Source organism: Nilaparvata lugens, chromosome 5, assembly GCF_014356525.2.
Source record: "Nilaparvata lugens isolate BPH chromosome 5, ASM1435652v1, whole genome shotgun sequence".
NCBI lineage: Eukaryota > Metazoa > Arthropoda > Insecta > Hemiptera > Delphacidae > Nilaparvata > Nilaparvata lugens.
Window position 1 is genome coordinate 4,471,830 of NC_052508.1, and position 17,778 is coordinate 4,489,607.

Sequence of the window (17,778 nt, forward strand, 5' to 3'; positions counted from 1 at the left end):
CAAGACAGCCTACCATCAAAAACCGCCGCCCACCATGAAATTAAAACAACCCGCAAACATCAACCCATATTAAGTATCCTGTTTCCCACCGAAGTCCAATCACCGCAGGTAGAGCAGCCTGCACATCAAGAGACCGCCACCATACTACCCGCTTTGAAAGTCACACTCGCGCATCAAGAGACCGCCACCGCACCCGCACATCATTCGACCCCACAGCACCCCAAGGAACCCAGGATGGAGGACCAAGAGGATGACACCAGGGAGGACGGCATCCAGGACAAGAGGAGCGCCCATCACAAGGCCCGGAGACGGAGGCGCCCGAGGACACCCGACCGGCATCAGGACGAGGAGGACGGACTACATGACCGAAGGAACATGCATCGCAAGGCCCGGAGGCGGAAGAAGCGACGAAGGAGGAACCACGCGCGCGCATACCGGCCGCATGCACGCTTCAAGAGGCAAAGGAGGACATCGAACCAAAACCGAGGAGAACAGGAACAGAGCATGCATCCGCGGCACATTCGTTTTAAAGAAGATGATCAACGATGTGACCGGAAGAATGGGCTAAAGAAATGTGATAAAAACGGATGTAATGAATGGGATAAAAACGGAGCTACTACTATGACTACTACTGATTCATGCCTGGATAATAATAAAGTGGACTATTTATGGAGGTTGATAAAGGATAGAAAGCTAATAAGATTGGAAGAATTAAAAAATAATATTAAGAAAGTGAAAGTACCTGGATATTATGCTATTGAAAAGATGATAAATGTTTTGATATTGTGTGTAATGTTGGTTATGACTGTGATATTAATAAAAGAGTGTGTTGTAGATATGACGGAAAATATTGTATTGTTATTATTAAATGAATCTGTGATTGATAATTGGAAATTTAATATTATTATAAGAATGTTTATTGTTGTAAGCCTAATGAGTTATAATGAGCCGAAATTAAGAATATTAGATGAAAATAATGAAAGGAAGGATGAGTTAAGAGTACAGATTGATTGGAAAAAGAATGGATTAAAAGGAATACACCAGATACAAGGGCTTTAAATTTATGATGAAAATGATTATCAATTAGGACAGCCTCAACAAACAACCGGACAGCAGATAACCGAACGGCCTACAGCAACAACTACAAACAGAATGCAAGTAAATCACAACAATTCTACATGAAATATCATCAAAAATTTGAAATAAATGATAAGAAATCAAGGAAAACATTATTATCAAACCGATTACTAACCTTCCTTAATAAATTTTAATCTTGGCATAGGACCGCATGGCAACAATCCAGTGTTTTAATTCCTTCCAACCGTTAGAAGCCTGCAACAAGAAAAAGATTAATTTTTAATTATGTAATTAAATAAGATACATCAAATAAAAAAGGACACAAGCGGGGATAGAATATTTAAAATTTGTTAATTACCTTTAAAAGGAAAAAAATGCAGCAGTTAGGTTAATTATGAAATTCGACAGCAAATTCTGTAGAATCAGTGACCAGCTGGGCAAGGCCACCTGAATCAAATATGTAATGCCTGCAAACATATGATTATAAAAAAGTATGGTTACCCCGAAAATTGTTATTTATCATTGTTATTTATTATTGTTATTTATCATATTTATTAATGTCGGTATATTTATTTATATGTTTTATATTTATTACTTTTAATTATGCCACGTTTGTTACCTGAAAAGACTTAAAGTGAATACAAGCTACCAAAAAACCAAAGAGCCATTAGCAAAGGAAAAGTATTGTACCTGATGTATAAAAAATTATTTATATTAAGACCTAAGAAATACTATAAGATATAAGCCCAGAAGTTTTGTGAATCGAAATTACTGTCTAAAAGGAATCATTCATGAGAATTATGAAATGTGTGTAGTTAGGTTGGCGGCCCTGCAAGCGGCGAATTTAAAAATTACTATGTTTTAAGTGTTGTCAGGAGGAGTGCGTTTAGAAGTTTATATTTATGATATTTTATGTGTGTTGAGGAGGAGAATTGTTATTGTATTTGATAAAGGTATAAAGGAGATGCAGCAAATATGTCTGCGAACTGTGATAGAAGTATGAGAGTATAATTTATAAATAAAGTATAGTGTATATCGATGTATTGAAGGTGGGTTTTCATTAAAAACATTGTGATTCTCCAATATTTTGAATTCAACCCAGGGGCGCGTGTAAAGTATTAAATCTGGGTAGATAAAAAGCCCTAACAGAAACAGTAATAGGTCTGAAAATAAAGTAACTGGCTAATATCGCCAAATAGATAATACCTAAGATTAGATAGCATCAGCTTGTTCTGGCTAAATGGTACAAAAACCTAAAAAGGATTTGAAGGAATTTTATTGCTCATAAATAGATTATTATATAAAATATTTGAAGATTGAGGTTATGTACATGTATTCACGGATCGGTGACCTAGAGATCGATCAAACCGAGAAACGTAGAATCTGACCAAAACCCCTGGCAGAGCTTTATTGCAATCAGATGGTGTGCAATGTGAAAAAACACCTGATCACGTGGCTAATTATTAAGTAGCATGGAATTAATATTAATGTATAGAATATTAGCTAGCATGTAAAGAGCATAAATAAAAAACCAAATAAAAATAATTTAATGTATTCAGGAAATAAGAGGTACCAGGCGCATGAATACCGAATAAAATTTGCATGCACCAATAGTAAAACGGCAGTTAATAGGCGGCAATTGTAGGCCAATTCAAAAATATTTATATATATTTCTATAAATGTTCGGAATCTATGTTGAATTGTTATACAGTCTATGTTATCGATATGGCTCGAAAGCAAAGAAATTATTAATCATACAATCTAAGCAATATTTTGGCATTTTTTGTAAGATCTATTTGAACCTAAATGGCGGAGGACTAAGATATTTAAATTTTATGCTAATTTGAAAGTCGGAAATAGGATCTGTAAAACTTGAGAAAGGAGAACGAGACTCGCCAGCCAAATGCCACCATAAGAGGACCCCAAATATTTTAGAGCGTAGTACCTTACTAATGATTTTGAAAAAGTTAAAGTTAAAGTAAATTATTAAATTTCTTAAAAGACTTCGTGATGCTATTGTGAAGCAGAAGTCATTTTAATTTTTAATTAAATTTATAACCCCTTGGAGGAGACGATTCCGGCTACCATATTCCCGGACCACATGGAGTTGGATCGACATCGGCGGCTTACAAGAAGATTTTCGACACGTGAGTGATAAATTTGAATTAGTGATGGGCGCCCTAGTGCTTCGAATTAATCTAATAATCAAAGCTAGCTCGCCGAAAGGGTTTTTATTATAAATTAAGAAATTAATAAGAGTAATACTTGCGCAAGTAAAATTAGTATTAAAGGTATTTCATTGAAAGAAAAATATAGATCAATATTTCAGAAATTTCTATTAAATCAAAGAAGTACAAAACCTAGGCTATTAAAACATATGCATATGATATTTAATTTTTTGCAATACAATTTGCGATAATTTATTATAGCTCTAATTCACTAGATGAATGGCTCTACCTATTCCGTCAGGTGCCGAATCTTGCACCCTGAGATAAAAATATATATTCGATACAAAGAAATCTACTAAGTACTAGAGATTTTAATATATATATTTGGATTATTAGTGGCTAATTTATCAAGCTGATCTTAAAGCACCCATTTTTAATTGAATTGTCTAAGTCGACAAGTATTAGCAAGCGCATATCGCAACTACATGCAAAAGAATGCATATGATTTTAAGATAAGGCACATGGTAATGATTCGTGCCATAAATCTAGAATATAAAGTTTAGCCTGTGATATTTTATTGATTTCAATTATTGTTCTATTTTTATATTATATTTTTTTATCGCTCTTTATATATTTTTTGCCTCGCTTTATTTTTTGCATTATTTGTGTAATATATGTATGAAACGTTTATGGTGTGCAATTTATTTATTATTCCTCAACACTATTGTATAAGTATCATATTTATATATATATTTATTTTTTATTGAATTACAAGAGTTATAGGAGAAGCCCATACCTAGGCCTATCAAGATTTTTTAAGACTGAATACTATTAGAAAACCACGACCTAATTATATCAAATCTCATGCTTTACCGACTGATGCCAAGCAGGAGGCTAATCGTTATTTAAATATAAAGAATAACGTGACAATATATATATATATATATATATATATATATATATATGTGTGACCGGATCTCGAAAACGGCTCTAACGATTTCACGAAATTTGGAACAAAATGGTTTATGATATGAAGATTTGATTGCTCTAGGTCTCAATCCTGGGATAACTCGCTGAAGGACATTAAAAGGATAAATACATCCTTGGAAAAACAGCTGGAAATTTTGTCGTCTGTCTATACCGTGGAAGTGAGTGAACGAGTGCATCTGTGTGGGATCATCCAGCTGATCTCACGAGAAGAAAAATTCAGCAAGAGAAACTTATTTTCGTTTATTTCTCTTTTTTAGAAAAAATGTTTACTTCAGAAAGTCCGAAATAGTAACTGGATGCTGTTGGTGTAGAAGAGTTCATAGTATATTGACAAATATTATAGCAAACATAGTATATCATTCTAAATCGAGTTCTTAGTGTATCTATTTGTAACTGATGATGTGTTTGTTTTTTGAAGTGTGAATAAATTGTTATTTTGATGAGTGATAATAGCTTAACCTAGATTTTGTTTTGGACTGTAGTATAAATTTGAAAAGGGACAGTTTTGGGCATAAGCCTGTTGTGCCTCCTCATATAACTGTAAAACTAATTGTACGACTGAGAAATTAGATAAATAAATATAAACTATAAATTCAACCTTTCGTTAAAAATGTTTATGCTTTTACACTCCAGAGCAAAGCTCGATCCCCCGATATTGCTTATAAATAGTGAAAATGACAACCTCGCCTCGAATAATCCAAGCAGTGTTTCATTACAGTCTTTCTAGAGGCAAACAGTATACAAATACTAACACTGTGTAGTCGGCAATGCCTAAAGAAAGTTGATATCTTTTTAACATTTGTTTTTTTTTTTTTTATTTTACACACTTTCGAGTCATTTTCAAGTGACATTTGAAAGATAATAGTAGTACAGTGAGAGCAAAGGATGAAGTTTTTATGTCTTTAATGGAGAATTTCATCATATTTGGGTCCAGAATTGGGAGAAATATGCGGGTTGGATACTATTAGACCATTATAGCACATCATTTTGCTGTATAGGTCAGTAAACTCTGTGACGATATAGCAAGTAAATCAATATGTTCAGAGAAGAGAATTTAAGGCTCACTCCAAAATATAAATAATATCATTTACATAATAATTATTGAGTCAGAATTCAAAATTTTAGTCACTAAAATGCTGAGATTTAGCTCTACACTGTGCCACGAAGAACAAAAATTTTTGCATAAGTGGAAAAAAGGTAGTATTGGATTATGAAAACCGTTTTGAAACTCTTTTTTGATGACGACAACCAAAAAAACATTTTTCTTTTAGCAAATACAAATTTATTTACTTACTTACTCATAAACAACCAATTATAGATACAAACTTTCCTCTGATTAACAACCATCAACTCATTAACAACTAATTATAAATACAATTTTCCTCGATTCTAATTTTTTTTCGAAAAATACAATACAGCAGAAGTTGATATTTGAGGATTTTCTCGTAGCTGTGGAGCACGAACCGGAATCTATTACTGACTGCTATTGGTGGAAAATCCTATAAACGCATACACCGGACATATGCCAGAATATTGCTACAAGCTGGCTTCGATCCACCGCCATTTCGATATGTATGAGTCGACATTGTTCAAAAAGCGTTTTCATCGCACATCGTGTGTCTACGAATTTTATGCACGTTCCAGCCCTACTTTATTCTATTTTCTTGAATACATGCCACGAGGCCCCTCAACAACGATAACCTCTCAATATTCAATAGCCCTCGTTTCCAGGCAACAAAACGCGCATATGAATAACAACTGGGTGGTGCGAGTGCGAATAATCACGTTTATCTTGTTTTTCGAGAGACAACAAAATCTGGTTTTAGATAAGAAATTACCGGAGCCAAGAGTGAGGTCATGATTTTTTCATGAGATTTTCACGGCTTGCACTGTTTTCCTGCCCTGCAAGTTGAATCTTCCCACTCCACCTCCCAAATCTCCCTCCTTACACTCTCTCTCACACTCCCGTTCATCATCGGTAAGAAAAGTCTATCAATCTTCTCTACTGTCTTCTTCTGATGAAAGATAGGTGGTGGGGGGAAGGGAGGACTGTGACTTCGATGAGAGAGGCTTTATGTTGACAGCTGAGGTGCCGAATTGGAGAGCCTCCTCCTACTCATCCACCTCCTACTCCTCCTCCCCCTTCTCCACCACACTCCATGCAACGAACGACTTGATCTAGCTTTATTGGATCTTAAATCTACATCCATCGATGATGGCGAATGGGAAGGAAACATTCTGATTGTGAGGTTTTTCTGCAGTGATTGGATTGTTCAGTTATTTGTAAGTGCAAGAGAGAAATAGGAAGAGCTATAAGATTGGATTTCTCTATTTATGTAAATTGCAGCATATGCTGACTTAATTTACAGTAAATGACAATATAGTCAATTTTATTCAATTACTTCTACAAATTATGAAGAATTATTCGGAAGGAGGAAGCAATATGAATTCCGTATATAATATTGTAAATCGAGTACTCTACTCAAATTGGTGAAGCTTCAATAGATAATTGTTGCTTCTTGGAAAAAGAAAAAATGATTTATTTCACATGAACACAGAACTGGAAAAGACGAAGAGAGAGAGAGAGAGAAAGAGATAGAGTGAGAGAGAGCAGGATATTCATAATCAAGCGAGAAACAATTACCTGTGACTGGCACTTGAGTCGTTGAGCAGTGGAAGTAATAATCTGTATGAAATGACATGGAATACCAACCAACACATTCGAAAATTATCATGAGCATGGAAATAAAAAGCATTGAAAATGTTACTTTCCATTTGAGAAATTGTTACATCAATATTCTATTGATTTTTACAAATAAATTCATCTCAATCGGAGGCAGCTGTAAACAGGACACAATGTTACAAAGGAGAACACAGACAAATTATTGGAAGAAAATACTATAATGGAAATTGATGTTGCCAAAGTTAAGTATTTGAAAGGTGGATCAAAAAGAACAGAAACCTCTCATAGAAACATGTGAGCATGCAGCTATAGGTGACTTGAATAGGAAGCACATAATATGTTATTTACGAGGAATGCTGTCAGTTTAAAGTGAATCTCACTATACAAGAAATCAGTTTTCAAATAATAAATTCAGCTATTATCAAAAAACAATTCAGTTTAGTGATGGTGACCAAAATTGGATTCAATTTCAATAGACACCGAGTTTTATTCAGATCATTGTTAGCTGTAGTGGTACGATAACGATTTGTTTTCCATCCAACAAATGGAGGAGGTGAATAATTCATGCCATCAATCAGCAGTAAAAAACTCGGATCTATCGGTCCAAGATGCACGATTTGATTTAGGAGGCAGTTTATTCTTCTTCTTCAAGAATGTAAAACTTTACAAATCATTCACTCCACTTGTGTTTGGAATAGGCTCGTCGTAACCAACGTTCAAGATATTACGTAATAATAATACAGTTTATCCAATGATACAAACTTTATCATTTATGATATTATCGATAAATCCTATCTCATTCAAATATGCAAGCTTTGAGAGTATTAACAACAAATTTAATGCAAAAGTTCGTTTGACTAAACAAAGTAATAAATTTGTCTCTATAAAGTTGTAAACAATTCTCACTAATCCAGAGTAACAAAATGATATTCCCTTATCATGAGGGTTCAAGTCGTGTTCAAGCCTGCCTGGGTTCTCTCATTATCGTGCCTCTAATAATTTCTAATTGAACACTGAACTTAAATCATTTTGATCTTGTGGCTGGGGATAATATGGTATTTTCAAACGGTAATTCATGTGAGGAGAAAATACTTACTTTCATATACTGGTCTTTCATCGATAATTGCTATTTTTTTTTGTTCTGTGAGTCATAAAATGGACATATTTTATCTTTAATCTTTTTAGTTAATCTTCCCAAACGCACTGATCCATGCGGGAAAATATTTTCCATTGATCACATCATTTATTACTTTTGGTAGTCAAGTGTCATTTCATTTGGAATATAAATAATTTGCATTTGATCAACTATGATGCTGGAAGTTTATTATCGTAATGAGGATGGTTGATACAATTGACTTATGACTATATTCAATGAATTCCACCTAGAATTCCTCAAGACAATAGAATTCGAAGCTGATGAAAAATATACAAATTGAAATCACACATTAACTCACATTGAATCATCAGTAATATCTCAAATTTTCAGATGAAAATGAACCTACTCCATTGTAATTACATTTTAGATACATTATCTTGTGAAATTTTAATTGTTTGCTTATGGTCTGAGCCATTCAGTTTGAAGAATGAAACTCTACGTCTGTGAAAATCGCATTTATAGGTCCTATCTCGCTGAATTATAAATGTATAGATTATATTTTGACCAGTTTTCTTTTGTGTATGATGGGGAAGAACATATACACTGCGTGTAGATTGAGGTGGATAGAAGTTAAACTACAAGATACATGAGATACAAAAACAGCTCTAATCACGTCATGTTTATTCTAAACATGAGATAATTTTTGAAGATTAATGAATTGATACATGAGATACAACAACCGCTCTAATCACGACATGTTTATTCTAAACATGAGATAATTTTTGAAGATGAAAGAATTAATACATGGGATATAAGAACCGCTCTAATCACGTCATGTTTATTTCAAAAATAGGAGAGTTTTAGGAGTTGGGAGCATTGAAAAATCTGTACTGTGGAGTTGTAAATCTATTCTACCTATCTATAGAAACAGTAGCTGATCAACTATACAAAGGTTTCGCTCAGGAACGTGTTGTTCTATTACTAAACCCTTGTTCTTGAAAGAACAATCATGTTTTTACATTAAATCTTGTTCTATCTGTTAACCTCCACACGTGAAAATGCCATGAAGCTTCAATTCCAGGATAAAGCAATCATCCCTTCTCACATTAAACAGTCTGTAAATCATAATACACTGTTGCTACAAAATCAAAATACACTCGAGTTCACCCGAATTTCAGCAATCTAATTTGTATGCGTGATATTTTCGACGCATCCCTTTTTCAGAAATGTGTTGATCCTGCTTACTTTGAGACTAACATGTTTGAGTGACAATCACTCTAAAATACGCACCGCAGAAAATATAAGCAAACGTGACTGAATTTTGCATCCCTTCTCTCTCATTGTTATTTCTGTCTCCCTTCACCACTCATCTCTCTTATTTCTCTCTCTTCACCTCCTTTCTCAGTTCTCTCTATTCTACTTCTCCAGCTCCAGCTCCTTCTTTTCACCTCTCTCTAACTTTACATTACTGTTATCTATTAAATCTGCCTTACTTCTTGAGAATGCTCTCCCCTTATTATATATCCACTGTTTATATTCTTTCCCTATTACTTTGTACTTATCTTTGTATTTATCTTTTTCTCACTATTTTTCTTCCTCAAATCCCAGCTCAAATCTCATACTAGAATCCAAGCCAGCATATATTGCAATCTACATAAATGAAGGAACCTCCCATTCTTTCACCTAAATGACTATCACTCTCTCCTTTTTCTACTTTTTCCTTTTTCTTCTATTTTTCCGTGCTACTCCCTCATTTTCCACTCTTATTATAGTCCAGCCGATTTTCATAATAAATTATTTTTCTTTCCCAATTTCGTCCACTATTCTTCACTCCACCTCACTTTCATCTTATTACTCTTCCTTATATCCAACTCAATTCTCTCCCCTTATTTTCTCGATACACGCCTCTCCTCCACCTTTTCTTATTATCTTTCTTCAATTGTCTTATTAAATATATTCTTTCCCATACATGCTATCCTTATCCCTTCCCCATATTCTTCTCATTATAAGTCAATATCATCTCTTCCAGTCTTACTCTTAATGAATCCTGAGTAGAGTAGTAGAGTATATCCATTCTCATAAATTAATTCCGAATCTAATGTAATTCTTACTAAGTTTGTCTCCTTCTTTCTCCAACTGTTTCCTTCTCTCTTACTGACTACAATAATCTCTATCCGTTTCTCTTCCGCTGTGTCTTCCTCTTGAATGATGATAACCTCTTGAATCTTATATCTCTATATCTTTCCTCTCCCTTCCTCTACTTCTTTGTCTCTTTGTGCATATCTCTATCTCTCTCACTATCCCTCTTCCCTTCCAATCTTTCTCTCTTTCACTGGCTGACACCTGACCTTTGAGTGCAGTGGCATTGCCAAAACCTGCGGCGGGAAACCCTTTTAATTTGAAAATGTCGGTGATACCACGGCACTGACAGTCACTGTCACTGTTTCAACTGCAGTAGGACAGCTCAGCTGCCACATTTAGAACTACTAGCGGAATCAGCTTGAAGCTGAAATCAGGTAGGCCTCCTCTCCACTTGTGATATGTTCGAGTTGTGTTTATTATTAGGCTAACCAAATGTGCGTGAGTATCGCTGTAATGGATGTCATATTCCACTATCTACTCACAGAGATTCTCGAAAATATGAGATTTTCAAATATATGGGTCACACGTTATAATATTACTTCACCATGAGAATAACACAATATGTTGAGTTTTTGAGCTTTTTTTGAATCGATGATCAGTACTGTAAAATCTCAAATATGCAAATCTAAAGAATCAAAATTAACAAGAATAATCAAGAAAATCAACTAGTAAGCAGAAATTTCTGAAAGATCTACTCCATATGTAAGAACTACTCCAGAATTCCACTATGTGAGATCTTTCACTTCATGGGGTATTCAATTAACCATTAAACTAGCCTTGAGAGTAGAGGTATAATAGACTTATCACTATATTCCCAATAGATTTGGAAAATGAGTGAGACATTCTCCATTTTTTTTTCTCCACTATTGTAACTCTACTCTACTCTGATGTCTGAACACTAGTAATGAAATAATCACATTAATGAAGCTGTAAACAAAACTACTTTGTCAACTGAAATTGCATGTGAATAGGAGAATGCGTTCTAATGAAAATGTTCTGCTATAAAACAGGAACGTATCTGCTAAAGTGACGGGACCCTGAGAAACAGATACAAGGTTAGTTAGTGATCCTCACCCTCTCAATCTTTCTCTCACTCTCCCCATTTCCTTTCTCTATTGAGCCCAGTATAAATTTATCTCTCTTTGCTTCGCTCCAACCTGGAGCCTTAAATTCAATTAAATTGTATTCACTGATAAAGCTTGCAGTGTTTTTGGTTGCCGGCTTGTTTATCAGAACATTCATTCTGCATAACAGAGTCCTTACTCATAACTCTCTACATGGAAGGTACATTGCTCTCTTCACGAACGTTTTTTGTTTGTGACTATAGTGTTTGTTTCTGATTTAATTTTAATGATAGACAGAGGAGGTTTCAAGGTAAAAAAAACGATAATAGTAGAGGTATAAAAAGACTGTACGAAGAGGGTGCAGGATTAGAATGAAGCAGTAGTTCTACTTCTAAAAAGGTTGAGAAAGATTGACATAATCTATTCCTTCCTGATGTACATATTTCCTGATGAAAGAACCAAACCAGAGACATTCTGTACTGTAAAATTGTAACTTGGAGGTTGTGTTCCATTGCAATTGATGAACAATAACCCACAAAACTGTTTTGGCATAGGCTTTAAAACCTGGTACTTTCCGGTGGTTTGGAATCCATCTACATCCTAGGTGCATTCATACAACAATGATAGAAAATTCACATGATTATGATAAATCATCACTCATGAACTAGTCCATGAACATATGGCATCATCCTCGGCAGAAAAAAATAAATTAATATCAAATCATTCCAAGTTCTTAATGAACTATCTTATCTTTCGTCAGAGTCATCTATATCTTACTATATGCCATTTATCAGGGTAACCGTACCTTATAGCCTAATTCGGGCTGACAAGTTCAATGAACTAACTAAGCGACTTTTCCTAGGGATGGTACTCAGTTAGAGGTGGTTGTACTTACAGTATATACTTCATTATAACTCCTTCTGCTGAAAAACCCACAGGAGAAAGTAATTTTATATGTCAATTGCGAGACTGTGGAAATTGATAATTAGTCCCATAAAAAAGTATGTTTAAAAATCATTCTGAAATACCAAACGAGGAAACCAGCTCCCAATTATAATGAGCCAGCTTGTCTTCAGCATTAGGTTGACTACATTTCATAATTGCATGCAGCGGATTTTAGAGCAATCAAAAGACTGCCTTTTCATTAGACGCGGGCACAAATGCAAACACTTCCCCATTCAGCTTGAGGCGTTCAGATTGATGGCTCGAATTCAGCGAACCTAGTGAGCGAATTTTTGGAACAATGTAGCTAATTAAAAGAAAGTAGCCCGACGAATGGCGCTGGTTATACGGCTAATTAATAACGGAAAAGAAACGAGTGAAAGCTGAAATTCGTTCCGTTTCTTCCGACTCTTCTTCTTTTAAGATCTGAGCAAAGAAAAAGGCAAATCTCTGAAGAAATATTCCTTCAGTCCTATTCAGCATGCCGATTCAAGTAAGGCGATGAGGCGGTAGAAAATGATTGGTCCCACATCGATGAATAATGATGGAGCCAATTTTATAAATTTGAATTTCAGAAATGTTGATAGTAAGTTGAACTACGTTGCAGTTGTATTTCAGTTTGAAGTTGGCTTTTTCCATGTCTTCGATAATTTGATCGATATTTCTTCCCTCCATCACTTGTATTTCAGTCTTTTCTACTCTCCAATATAATCAAATACTGGGGAATCATTATACTATTGTACTACTGGTTGGGATCTACTAATTTTGTCTTCTCTTACAAGACTAAAACACTGAAAGTAATTGTTAAGTCTCAAAAAAGAAAGATACAAGAGGAAGAAAAAACAGAGTTTCCCTCTTGTGTACTGGAAGTAACGTGATGAAAATAATTTCAGCATTTATGATGGTAATGAATCATTTATGATGAAACTGAAAGTAACGTAATTAAATGATTCCATCATTCATCATGTGACTGAATTCAACCATCCACGGCATAATTGTGAAGATTACACTTTCAAACCCAAGCAATATCTGATAAATCTTGGGTCTATTATTTTTCAAGTCATTTCTTTTTGATAGTAAGGACCAAGCCACACGAGGCGTTTTTCAAACGCGTCGGCAGTGCAGGAAGCCCTCCGATTGGCTGATTATCAGCTGATCCCTGAACGCCAACCCAGCCAAGCTTCCTGCTCTGCCGACTCGCCTCATACACATCGATTAATGTTCGTAAGATTTCTTGCCGTCCTTATAAATTCTATCAGATTAAATGGAACTTGACAAACATCACTTGTTTGACATCATCTGTCTAATCTAATAGAATTTATAAGGACGGCAAAAATCTTACGAACATTAATCGATGTATGTCTAGCTTGCCTATGTTGGGTAATGTTGGGTTTTCAAACTATGTTCATTCAAACTTTTTCATATTATTATTCTGAACTTGAGAATATCCATATAAATACCAGGAAGAATTTTATTGTTAGGCTATATAAAATATTTGAAAGCAAGATTTTCCTTCAAGAGTAGTTGATAACCGACCGACTCAAAGCTCCCTAAAGCCCCGCACATACACATATCGATTTTTGTTCGTACGATGTTTTGCTGTACTTATGAATTCTATTAGATTAATCAGAACTTGACAAACATCATCTGTTTGAAATCATGTTTGAAGCCCCGCACACACACACACATCGATTTTTGTTCGTACGATATTTTGCCGTACTTACGAATTCTATTAGATTGAACAGAACTTGACAAACATCATCTGTTTGAAGCCAGAGTGATGATTTTGGAGCAACACATTATAAGAAGGTAAAGTCAAAAACATAAGTAAGGTGTTGGAGTTACTGATGTCGTTGGAGGAAAAATACTGCTTGCATCACGACACTATGGTCCTTTTTCTTCCTTCGGAAAATGTCTACTTCACTCGGGTACAACTGTATTCCTCAGGGAGAAAAGAACCTTTCCCAGTTCACAGATACTCAAGAAACTATTCATACTCCTCAACAATTATTCTTATTTATTGTTAATCACTTTGATATTACCTTATTCATCGAGGATACTCATTATAATTTGAATAAAATATATTCGATGATATGGTGTTTGAGAGACTTATAACTTGATCTAGTCTGAAATGGAATAACGGAGATGAATGATCACAAATAAAAGTTGTCAACCACTATTTGAATAAAGATATAGCAAAACATCACTCACAAGACAAGAATAACTGAGAGTACAAGAGGAAACCACAGCTTTTATCATTATTTTACTTTCTGGCATGCTTTGAAGGATGTGGTTTCAGTGTTTCAGCATTCAAAACAGAGCAAAAGGCAAACCACATCAGAGAAGGTGTACGATTAAATGACAATTTCTAAATCAGAGATATACACATATTATTTACTTAATCATTTAACACAGCACAAATTCCAGAAACGTACCACAGGTTGAAGTCCAAAACGGGAAGAACTTTTACTTCAAGTTTTTTATGGAATAAAAAATCGGGAATATCATTAAATCGCGAAAAGAAATGGTCGAAGTTTATCATGAAAGCTACTTCCCAATGTAATAACATAATGGTAAGTTTCTTATTTTTAAAATTCTACGGGAAAAGTATTTGAATTGATAAAAATTACATAGTGCATTATTTTTTCTTGAAGATCATTCAGCTCGACCGCATCACTCCTTACCATTACTGATGTCATGAAGTTTCTGTGTAATTTCCCAAAAGGGTCGGGTATACCCAACATAGATATTGAAGTCAGTTATTTATTAGAAACCTTACTCAGAAAACTGAGAAATACTTATTTAACTCGTGTTTGGAACATTAAATTACCCATCAAATTCTCAAAATCTTCTTATTCGAGAATTAAAACAAACCTTTAGGGTATAATCTCAATCCATATTATTCAGTAGTTCCCACAGCTGCAATACTTCCACGAATATTATGAATACAGCACTCTTCTTTCCAGTCCAGCAAAACGAAGGACTTCAATTATGATCAGGAATATCTTTTTATTTCCAAAGTATGACATTTATTATACCGAGGTTCTCTTAGACACTCATAATCATCTAATTACCAAAAGTAATTAGTTTGCATATAGCCATGGAAGGATTCAACAATCTTTTCTCCTCATTGACGTGGAAAAAGATTTCTATACTATTTCCAAGAACGTTCTTGGCCAACCACGCTTTATTCGCCCAAAACCAATAACAGGAACCAATCAGAGCGATTCTATAAGTAGTATTTAAAATGATTATTATTTTACAATAATACTAGAATTGTATTATTGAAGTTTGTATAACGTTTCTTCTAGATTCCAAGAGCGTTGGGTAAGAACGTTTTCAAGAATCGTTTATGAACACAGTCCTACTACTTATTGATGATTCTTTTTTTCAATTAATACAGAAACATTTGTATGTTCGATATATTGAGTCAATTTCATCCGAGTTTCAATAATAGTTAAAACCACAATTGTGAAACTTGTAGAATAAGATTACAAATAATCTCAATTTGGCTTGATGAGTGCACAGTAATCTTAGTTTAGTTCAACGTCACGATTAGAATCATATGCATGCCAAATAGCTTTGTTTCTTTATCGAAAACAAAACAGGAACATAAATGAACTCAGGTTTTTGGAATTACTAGCTGTTAATCTTTTGCAGCGATAAAAGTAGATTTCTTGGAAGAGGAAACAAACTTTGTTTCGTCTCTTCGCATTATCTGAAGATCCTCGTAAATGAAATACTCATCTGGCTGCAATAGAAAAGTAGTAAACTGTTACTACTCTGCTTGAAGTTTATTTTTGATATGATTGTGAAGGGAAGAGAAGTTTGCAGTGAAAAGCGGGAAATTCGGGAAAGCATTGGGCTCATGATAGCAGGCGACAAACATCAACACGGTGCGTTGCAAAACACAGTGAAATAGCGAGGAAAGTTTGCAGGGAGATGGCCACAACATTCAACAACATTGATAAGATGGCATGAAAATATTTACTGTTTGTTAGGTCAGACTATCCTAGAGCATTCAACAGGTCGAACTCAGCCCGATCACAGTGTTAGCTGAAGCAAGCCACTACCAGCACAGCTACGCACCAACTGAACTCAGCAATCACACGTCACAGGGCCAGCAACCCACTTTTCCCTCCAGCCCCGCCAATTTTACCTGTTCGCCACAATTTTTCCCTGCTCGTTATCAAGATGTTTCCCTCCACAAAAAGATGAACGGCTGTTTACATTGCATGTGAACTCCGAAATATGCGGCGAAATGATTTTCGAATTCCGGCCCCTCACACCCCCCACCACTCGACTAACCATCAATCAAGCCATCAATCGAACCAGGGATGATTTTATCAACCATTACCGAACATCATAGATTGTTTACCTTTGGCCACTAGCGTAGCATGCATTCACTGGAAACCAAACAAATAATGTTTATAGTGCCGACCTCTCCATCACTTTTCCAAACCAATTTAAGACTGCCATATTCTGATGTGTCAAGGACGTTTCGAGTGGTTTTGGTGTATTTTTGCATAAAAACTTAAAGCCTTAGGATTAATTTAGGAAACAGGCTGATATACTAAATTTACATGTATTTTTTGTCACGTTAGTTTGGAACTATATAGGCTGCTTTACATCATTGACTCTGTCGAGAATAATTCCTTTTCTATTGAAATCAGACATGAGAGACAATTGTTATTTTAGTAAAATAAGCATTCACCAATTTTTTTATTTCGGATGAAGCCGACATGAGCTTTTTGCTTGTGCGTGGGTAATGAGAAGTGCGAGGGTGAGTTATGAGATGATCAAACGTCCATGCCTCACCGATGGGATTCGGCGGGATTCAAACCCGCGACCAGGTAGCACTAGCAGACTGAAGGGTGCAACGCCTTAGTCAACTCAGCTATCTGGCCAGCTTCATTATTACAGAAGAAAGCTTGTTGCCCGTAGATTTGAAAAACCTTCAACAGATTATGTAACATTGACATGACTATTTACAACCTGTGAGAAGTTACACGATCCTCACACATTATTTATACCTTCATTATTTATACTTTGATCGTATCTCTATAGCTTATACCATCATACACCTTTAATCTGATTATATGATCGAGTCTGAGACCTGGACACTGAAGATGTTGGATTTGAAGATCTATGTTTTACTTCTATATGCCAAGTCACTACAAAGCACCTACAACTTTGTAGGTATTACCATACTGCCGAGCTATTATTGGTGGTCATACTAACTTTCCTGTTATTCCAATGAAATAGTGAATGGAAAACAAAAGCACTGTTTCACACATTCTAAAGTCAATTCCACTTTAATTCTACTGGAATAGTGATTGTGACAGTTTCGATTATTTTTATCAAATATAGATATAGAACCTTCGCTACTACTCTGATAGTTGATTATAGAAACTCAGCAAACGTGATTATGAAAGAGGTCCAAAAATGTATACATAGAAACATTTATGAGAACACAAACAACAGTGTGACACCTCAATTCTCTCCTGAATAGTTCTACATTCCTTTTCCAGTGTCCAATCAAATTGATGAAAACAAACTATACTGAACAATTGAGATTGCCGTCGACTCTGTAGAACGCACGCACCCGCGCAAACA

At 35.0% G+C, this 17,778-nt stretch overlaps 1 protein-coding gene across 7 annotated transcripts in view; it reads right to left on the reverse strand.

Annotated features, from left to right (window-relative positions):
• The window catches only part of LOC111054374 (BAI1-associated protein 3), a 291,489-nt gene extending 275,231 nt beyond the window's left edge, over positions 1-16,258 (reverse strand). For all 7 annotated transcript variants that reach the window (XM_039429756.1, XM_039429755.1, XM_039429753.1 and 4 more), the window contains exon 1: positions 16,154-16,258. The gene's annotated coding sequence lies outside the window, so the exon portion shown is untranslated. The remainder of the gene's footprint in view (positions 1-16,153) is intronic.
• Between the last annotated feature and the right edge of the window lie 1,520 nt (positions 16,259-17,778).